The sequence below is a fragment of the Rhincodon typus genome, chromosome 4 (assembly GCF_021869965.1).
Source record: "Rhincodon typus isolate 14 chromosome 4, sRhiTyp1.1, whole genome shotgun sequence".
Taxonomy (NCBI): domain Eukaryota; kingdom Metazoa; phylum Chordata; class Chondrichthyes; order Orectolobiformes; family Rhincodontidae; genus Rhincodon; species Rhincodon typus.
The window spans coordinates 69028245-69036333 of record NC_063335.1 but is presented as its reverse complement, the minus strand read 5'-3'; positions in this window follow the sequence as shown (position 1 = coordinate 69036333).

Below are 8089 nucleotides of genomic sequence, written 5' to 3'. Positions count from 1 at the left end.
TGGGTGAGATTACAGAAAAACAAGCAACTGGGGTCACCTGGGAATGGCCATATTGGCTCATTGACATGTTGCCTCCCAACCTCCCAGCTATCAATCAGCAGGAGGTTGTCTTCTGCAACCAAAAGAAATATTAACAACCTCAAGGTCAGGAATTCAGGAGGGAATCTTTGTTGGAGGAGAATGATGCCCAAGATCTCCTTTTGAGACTCACACTGTTGGCCCACATTAAGACTAAAAAGGGATCAAATTTGGAAAGGTGTCATAAATCAAAGAGTACAGACAAGACAAGTGAGGAAGGTATTAATATGGAAAAGAATAAATAGAATGTGAAAGCAATAAAGAATATGTATCCAAGAGTAAATCAACAGATAAGGCTAGCAGTAATGAAAACAATAAAAGAACAAAATGACAGGCTGTGTACGCAAATGTTCATAGCATTCAAAGCAAAACAAATCACTGATAGTTTAAATAGAAGTACAATGAGATAGTCATCACAGAGGCATGGCTGTAGAATAACACAGGTTTTGAATTTTGAAGGGTACATGATATTTAGGAAACACAGGGAATGTGGAAAAGGTAAATGGGTGGCTCTGTGGCATTAACAGAATAGAAATGGATGACCCAAGTTCAAGAAACTAGGTTGTAAAAGCAGTTGGGTAGAAATGAAAAATCTACCAAGGCAAGAATATATTTGTGGGAATGGTGTACTGATAGGACAGAGAAGAAATAAATCAGCTTGTCAGAAGGCAATAATTACGTGGCATTTTAACTTTCCCAATAAAATGAAAAAGTCAGATTGTCAAACATTGCAACATAATTGAAATTTAAATCCAGTTTGTTGGACAGTAGGTGCAAGACTATTTAAAGTCAATAAACGTAGAGCTGGAAAAGCACAGCAGGTCAGACAACACCTAAGGAGCAGGAAAGTCAACATTTTGGGTCGAAACCCTTTGTCAGACTGTTGATTTTCCTGTTCCTTGGATGCTGTTTGACCTGCTGTGCTTTTCCAGCTCCACATTTATTGACTCTAGCTTCTAGCATCCGCAGTCCGTACAGTCTCCAAGACTATTTAAAACTTGTTCAGAGCGATTATGAGGACATAAAATTAAAGCTGGCTAAATTGAACTGTCAAATTAGGTTTATGGATAGGTCAATGGAGTTCAGTGGCAGATATTTATGGAAATATTTCAGAATACACAGAATTACATATTAAGGAGAAATCTGCCACCTGTGGTTAACTAAAAATTAAAATATCAAACTTAAAGAAAAAGTATAAAATTGCACAAAGTTGGATGGCAGATCAGAATATTGGACAGAATATAACAAACAGCAAAGAATAACTAAAATATTGAAAAGGAGTGAGAAAATAGGGTACAAAAGCTAATTAGAAATATAATAGCAGATAGTAAAAGTTTCTGTAGATATTTTTAATAGAAAAAGATTAACAGAGTGAGCATTACTCCTATAGAAAATGAGCCTGAGGAATTAATATTAGAAAATAAGGAGATGTTAGATAAATTGAACACATATTTTGTATTGGTTTTTCATTATAAAGGACACAAGTAATATTTTAGAAATAGCTGTAAATCACAAAATGACAGGGAGGAAGGAACTCAAAGAATTATAATCTCCAGAGAAATGGTAAGGATATGAATATTGAGCAAATTGTAAATGCTGTGGGCTTAAATCTCTTCAGGTCCTGATGGACTTTATAATAGGGTCTAAAAATAAATGGCTAGTGAGATGTTAATAACTTGTTTTTGATTTTCCAACAGTCCCCAGATTTTGGAAAGGGTTAAATTAGACAGGAAAATAGCAAATGTAACTCCTTTATTCAAAAATATGGACAGAAAACAGGAAACTACAGGACCACTGGCTTAACATCTGTCAAAGGGAAGATTTAGATGCTATTATTAAAAATAAAAGAGTGGAAGGAGCGCATTTAGAAGAGTTCAAGGCAATCAGCAAAGTGTTGTAACTCACTAGGTTCGAACCACCCCCCACCCTCCCCCCCGCCATCTATAGGTGTGTTTAATGCTGTTCCTGGCATGTCCTCCTACATCCTACATTGAACTTTGGTTGATTCCCTAACTTGATGGTAATGTTAGAGAGCAGGATATGTTGTGGTTGGTTGGTTCGTTCGTCAAGCTGGTTCGTTGTTCCGCAGACGTTTCATTACCCTGCTGGGTAACATCATCAGTGCAGCCTCTGATGAATTACCTAGCAGGGTAAAGAAACATCTGTGGAATAACGAACCAGCTCAGTGAGCCAACCAACCACAACATCCACAACCCGAGCTACAAATCTACTCAAAAACCTTAGACAGCAGGATATATTGGGCTAGAAGTTACTGATTGTGTTTGATTACAATTATCCTCTATCTGAATACAAGACTTTGTCTCCACAAGGACTGTACAGTGATCATTCTTATCAGTACTGTCAAGGACAAACTCATCTGTGGCAGTTGGATTGGTGAGGATGAGGTCAATTTCCCTTCTTGTTGGTTCCCTCACTGCCTGCAGCAGACCTAGTCTAGCATCAATGTCCTTTGGCAGTCAACCAGACTGGGCAGCAGTGGCGTTACTGGCCACTCTTGGTGAGGGCATTTAAATCCCCACCCAGGGTTTATTTTGTGCCCTTGATACCCTTAGTGCTACCTCCATGTAGTTTTGAACATGGGGATACCATGATTTATCAACTGCGGGTGGTCTACGTCCTTCTGCAACCTCCCTGCTTCCTCAATACTATCTGTTTCTCCACTTATCTCTGTGTCATGCAGTACAGGGAATCAGCAAAAGGTTTCACTGTTCCTCTTTGATCTGAGAACCAATGTTGAGGACTCAGTAATGGAATTGCCTCCCAAGCATATATCACTATTTTGCCACCTCTACTGGTGTCTGTCCTGCTGGTGCGATAAGAAAAAACACTGGGGTAATGATGGGGTGCTTAGGTCATTAGCTGTAGGGTATGATTCCATCAGGCTGCTGCTTGACTAGCCTGTGAGTCAGCTCTACAAACTTTGAGCATTACTCTCTATTTATTAATCAGGACAAATTTGAAGGGTTGACAAGGTGGAGTTCTCATTTTATTTTAATTTAACCTGTTTTTCTAATCAACCTGTTCAGAAATGTTGCTCTGGAGTATGTGGGACTTGAACCCAGGCTTCTTGGTACAGGGGTAGGGAAACTACTACTCCGCCACCAGAGGGCCCCCTTCACCATTGCTGTTTCTGGTGCCTAATGTGATGTGAGGTGGTCTGACGAGTTTCATTCCTTTGAGACTTTGTGGCAGTTGAATACAATTGAGTGTCTTGCTAGGCCATTTCATAGGGCAGTTAAGAATCAACCACAAAAAGATCAGAGATAGTAGGAACTGCAGATGCTGGAGAATCCGAGACAACAGATCAGCCTCATTTTTGTGGGTATGAATTCACATGTAGGCCAGACCTGGAAGGGTTTTGATGACAATCGACAGTGATTTCCATGGTCATCTTTTTAATTCCAGATATTTTATATTCAAATCCCACCATCCAGGCATCGCCTGGATCTCTGGATTACTATTCCAGTGACAATACCACTGTGCTATTGCCTCCCCAGTGAGACAGGCATAGGAGATGACTGCACAACCTGCCTTGAGCTGGAGGACACAACAAAGGTGGAAAGTGTTGTAGGGGCTGGTGACTGTTGTGATAATGAAGGGCTCAAGTGACTGGCAGAGGTTACAGAGACAGAAAGGGTTGTAGGGACTAGAAGAGGTTAGAGAAATAGAGAGGACTGCAGGAGCCACAGAAAGTTACACAGATAGGGTTTAATGACTGGAGGAGGTTACAGAGATAAGGAAGACTGTAGGGACTGGAGGAAGTTATGGAGATAGGGAGGGTGTAGAAACTGGAGGAGGCTGCACAGTTAGGAGGATCACTCATTCCACCCCTACCTGCCTTCATCTGTGGTGTGGCCACTTTGTGAAGCTGAGAACTATGTGGATAGTATTTTTCACAGATGTACCAGTGATTCCAGCTGCAACTTGAGTTCCAAAACTTGGAGCTTTTGCAGTTGGAGATATTTCCCGCACAAGTGTTCACCTAGTAGGAAAATAATTTGTGAGGACATAAGGAGGCTGCAAAGGAATATAGATAAGAGAGTAGGCAAATATTTGGCAAATGCAGTATGATGTGGGAAAATGTGAAATTGTCCAATTGGCAGGGCAAATAAAAAAGAAACAAATATCAAATGTTGGGAGATTGCAGGGCTCTATGATTCAAAGGAATCTGGGTCTTCTAACACATGAATAGCAAATAAAGCAAGTAAATAGCAAAGCTAATACAATGATACAATATATTGTAAGGTGGAATTATAGGCAGTGAGGTTATGCCTCATTTATACAAGACATTGGTGAGACCATATTTGGAATTCTGTAGTCATAAAGTCATATGGCACGGAAACAGACCCTTCTGCCCAACTCGTCCATGCCGACCAAGTTTCCTAAACTGAACTAGTCCCATTTGTCTGCATTTGGCCCATAGTCCTCTAAACCTTTCCTATCCATGTACCCGTCTAAATGTCTTTCAGATGTTGTAATTGTACTCGCCTCTACCACTCCCTTTGGCAGCTCATTCTGCACTACACTCTGTATGAAAAAGTTGCCCCCTATACACTTTTAAATCTTTCCCATATCACCATAAATCTATGCCCTCTAGCTTTGCACTCCTCTACCCTGAAGGAAAGACCTTGGCTATTGATTGTATCTATGCCCTTCATGATTTTATAAACCTCTATAAGTCACCCCTCAGCCTCCTACATTTCAGGGAAAAAAGTCCCAGCTTATCCAGTTCCTCCTTATAACTCAAACCCTCCAGTCTCAGTAACATCCTTGTAAATCTTGTCTGCACCCTTTCCAGTTTAATAACATTTTTCCTATAGCAGGGTGACCAGAATTGTATGCAGTACTCCAAATGTGATCTTACCAATGTCTTGTACAGCCATAACATGATGTCCCAACTGAATGCTCTGACCAATGAAGGCATGTCAAATGCCTTCTTCACCACCCTGTCTACCTGTGACACCATTTTCATGGAACTATTTAACGGCACTCCTAGATCTCGCAGTTCGACAACCTGCCCTGGTTTTTCTTACCAAAGTGCAATAGCTTGCATTTATCTGAATTAAACTCCAACTGCCATTCCTCAGCCCATTCATCCAGTTGATCAAGATCCCGTTGTAACTCTTAGATAACCTTCTTCACTTCCCACTATACCACCAATTTTCGTGTCATTGGAAAACTTACTGAGCATACTTCCTATATTCTCACCCATAACATTTATAAAAAAGACGAACAAGAGTGGACCAAGCACCGAACCTTGTGGCACACCATATTAGTACGTAGTATAGTATTGGTCTCCTTATATAAGGACGGATATAAATGTGTTGGAGGCATTTCAGAGAAGACTAGACTAATACAAGACAAACTAATTGGTAGGATATCTTATAAGAAAAAGAAAATGGACAGGCAAGATTTCTGTCTACTGGAAATTGGAAGTGTAAGAAACATGAAAGATCCAATAAGATCCTATAATTTCTGTATAATTCATATTGTTATCATGATAGTGGCAAAGTATGGACTAAACATTTTTGGATTCCAACATCTGATTTTAATTCCTAGAACCTTTAAGGACTAAAATGGTTTTAACATGGAAAACATTGACTTGAAATGTCCACAACTATCAGCTGACCACAGGTTAGCCCAGTTTTGTGAAATGAATATGACAATAACAAAGACAGCCAAAACAAATTAATGTTTTCAAAAGGCATTAAAACTCAGATCTGTATCTTCTGTTTGTTTTGCACCTTGATTGATACAGTTCATATATTTGAGATGAAAGAGCCACCTGCAAACTATCCAGCTTGGAAAACAGTCAGCCCAGACATGGGAATTAGTATTGATCTGTATTTCCAACAGCTGCTTTGGCAAACCAAGAGAGAAAGATGGATATACAACTAGAATTGGACAGCTTTTGCTCTCTCTCTCTCCATTTTCTGTCAGTCTCTCTGAAGACACAATCTAATGATAAAGCAAATTGGAGAAACATCTCTTCACTTAGAATTCAATGATATTTGCAATATTCTCTACTCCTGTGTATACAAGATAGAAATTAAATGACTGTGGTCTCAGGTTAAAACTTGATACCTCAAGGACACTCCTAAGTGTTTGGAGAAATGTAATTGTATCTTCATGTTTTGGCTGGCTTGCTGTAGTCACATGACCTTTACCACTAATATAAATGCGTTTGTGTGAAGTCTGTGGAAGCCATTAAATAAGCAATGAAACCTATTGATGGAGTGGTGCACCTGTATGGATTTTCAGAGCTGTGGGAAATCCAGCTACTTAAAGGAGCAGCAAGGATGTGGTAAAAATAAAACAGTCTGTCACCTTGGATAACTTAGTGAGCCAAAATGTATGTATATTTTTATTCTCTGCTGATGTGAAAATGAAAGGACACAGGAGACAAAATTGAAAATGCTTCTATTCTCAACGGCAGAACTGTAAAATAGCGACAGAATTTTTTTCATTATACATTCCTGAGCAGGCAAGAGTTGCAACCCTGCTAGCAGTGATATGGAAAGGATGCTGCCTTACAGCCTGAATCCCACTGATTAGCAGGAAAAGCCAGAACCTGGAGAGATTTTGCAGACTTTGAAGGGACACTTTGAATATTAATGTTACTTGTGGATGGTATTTAGTCAACATCAGTTTCAGGGGAGGAGAAGACCATTGATTGGTATTGGTCAGTTCTTTTGAGTGCATTACTGTCAGAAGGCGGCAAACTATGCCCGCTCTTTATAGCAGTCAGCTGCCGTATCTGATATTTAAAATTCTCGACAGCCCATACCAATGGATAAATGTAAGTGTGATGCTTTAAGCTGCTGGGAGGGTTGGGTTCTGATAGATAGGGATGTAGGATGACAGGTAGGTAGGTTACCAGAGTTCCAGCTGGGATGGGGGTAGATTGTTGGGAATGTAAGGTGCCAGCTGTGTAGGATACTGTGAGAAGTGGGTGCGATTTAAACGGAGAAATGTCGCAGGAGGGCCAAGTAAGTGTTTATGCTAGGTTGGAGTTAGCTGGAGAAATTCGTCCGCAGGAAGTGGGGAGGGTGGGCGTTAAGTCTGATTTCAGGTTTGGAAGAGGGTGGGGGGGGGGTCAGGTCTGGTGAGGGAATGAGGGGCATTGGAACTGTGCAGTTTGAGGTCCGGCAAAGTTTTGAGGTGGGTGGGTTGTATTGGGTCACGCTGCGTCCAGCAGATGGACAAAATTAGGGAATTAAATATGGAGGCAACAGTGTCAGGACTCCGTCTGATGATGAAGGGTTGGGACCAATGGTGACAATGGAAGTGGTTCAGGGATTGGATTGGGTCAGCCAGTGAGGTGGAGGGAGATGGCCAATGAGGTCTGGCTGCAGTGGGTGGGGTCAGGGCTCAGATCTGGTGGAGAACATGTTGGTTTTGGGGGGTGAGGTAACGACAGAGGTTTCAGCTCCTGTGGGTGTCTGGCCAAGGTCTAGTCTATGATGATGGGAATTGAACAACATCCTTGAGAGCAACTTCTCTCCAGACTGGCATACCAATTGCCTGGTCAGTGGAAAATCTCCCCAGCCCATCTACCAGACATTTGAGCAATGCTATGCATGAATTGTAGTGCCATTGCAATGTATGGAGGCTGCACATCCCAACAGTTGGCTGATTAAATCAGAAAAACACGTTCCTTTGTCTATTCATTTTAGGCAGCACACACACAATAGCCTGTGCTTACAAACGCCAAATAAATGTATTGACAAGAAGTGATTCCATGATTAGGGAGAAAATACTGAACAATCCTAAATGCACTAATAGTTGCACTAATAACTAACTTTTGCTAGAAGTATACACTCAATGTTATTTTGCTTGAATAAGTTTCAATTTCATTATGTAAGTCTCTGTTAACCATGAATTTGTTTCAGTACCCCATCAGAGCCTGCTTAATGAAAATTTGTTTGCTTAAAAGAGAAGCACACATTCATATTCAGGACTACAAGGTGCAGAGCTGGATGAACACAGC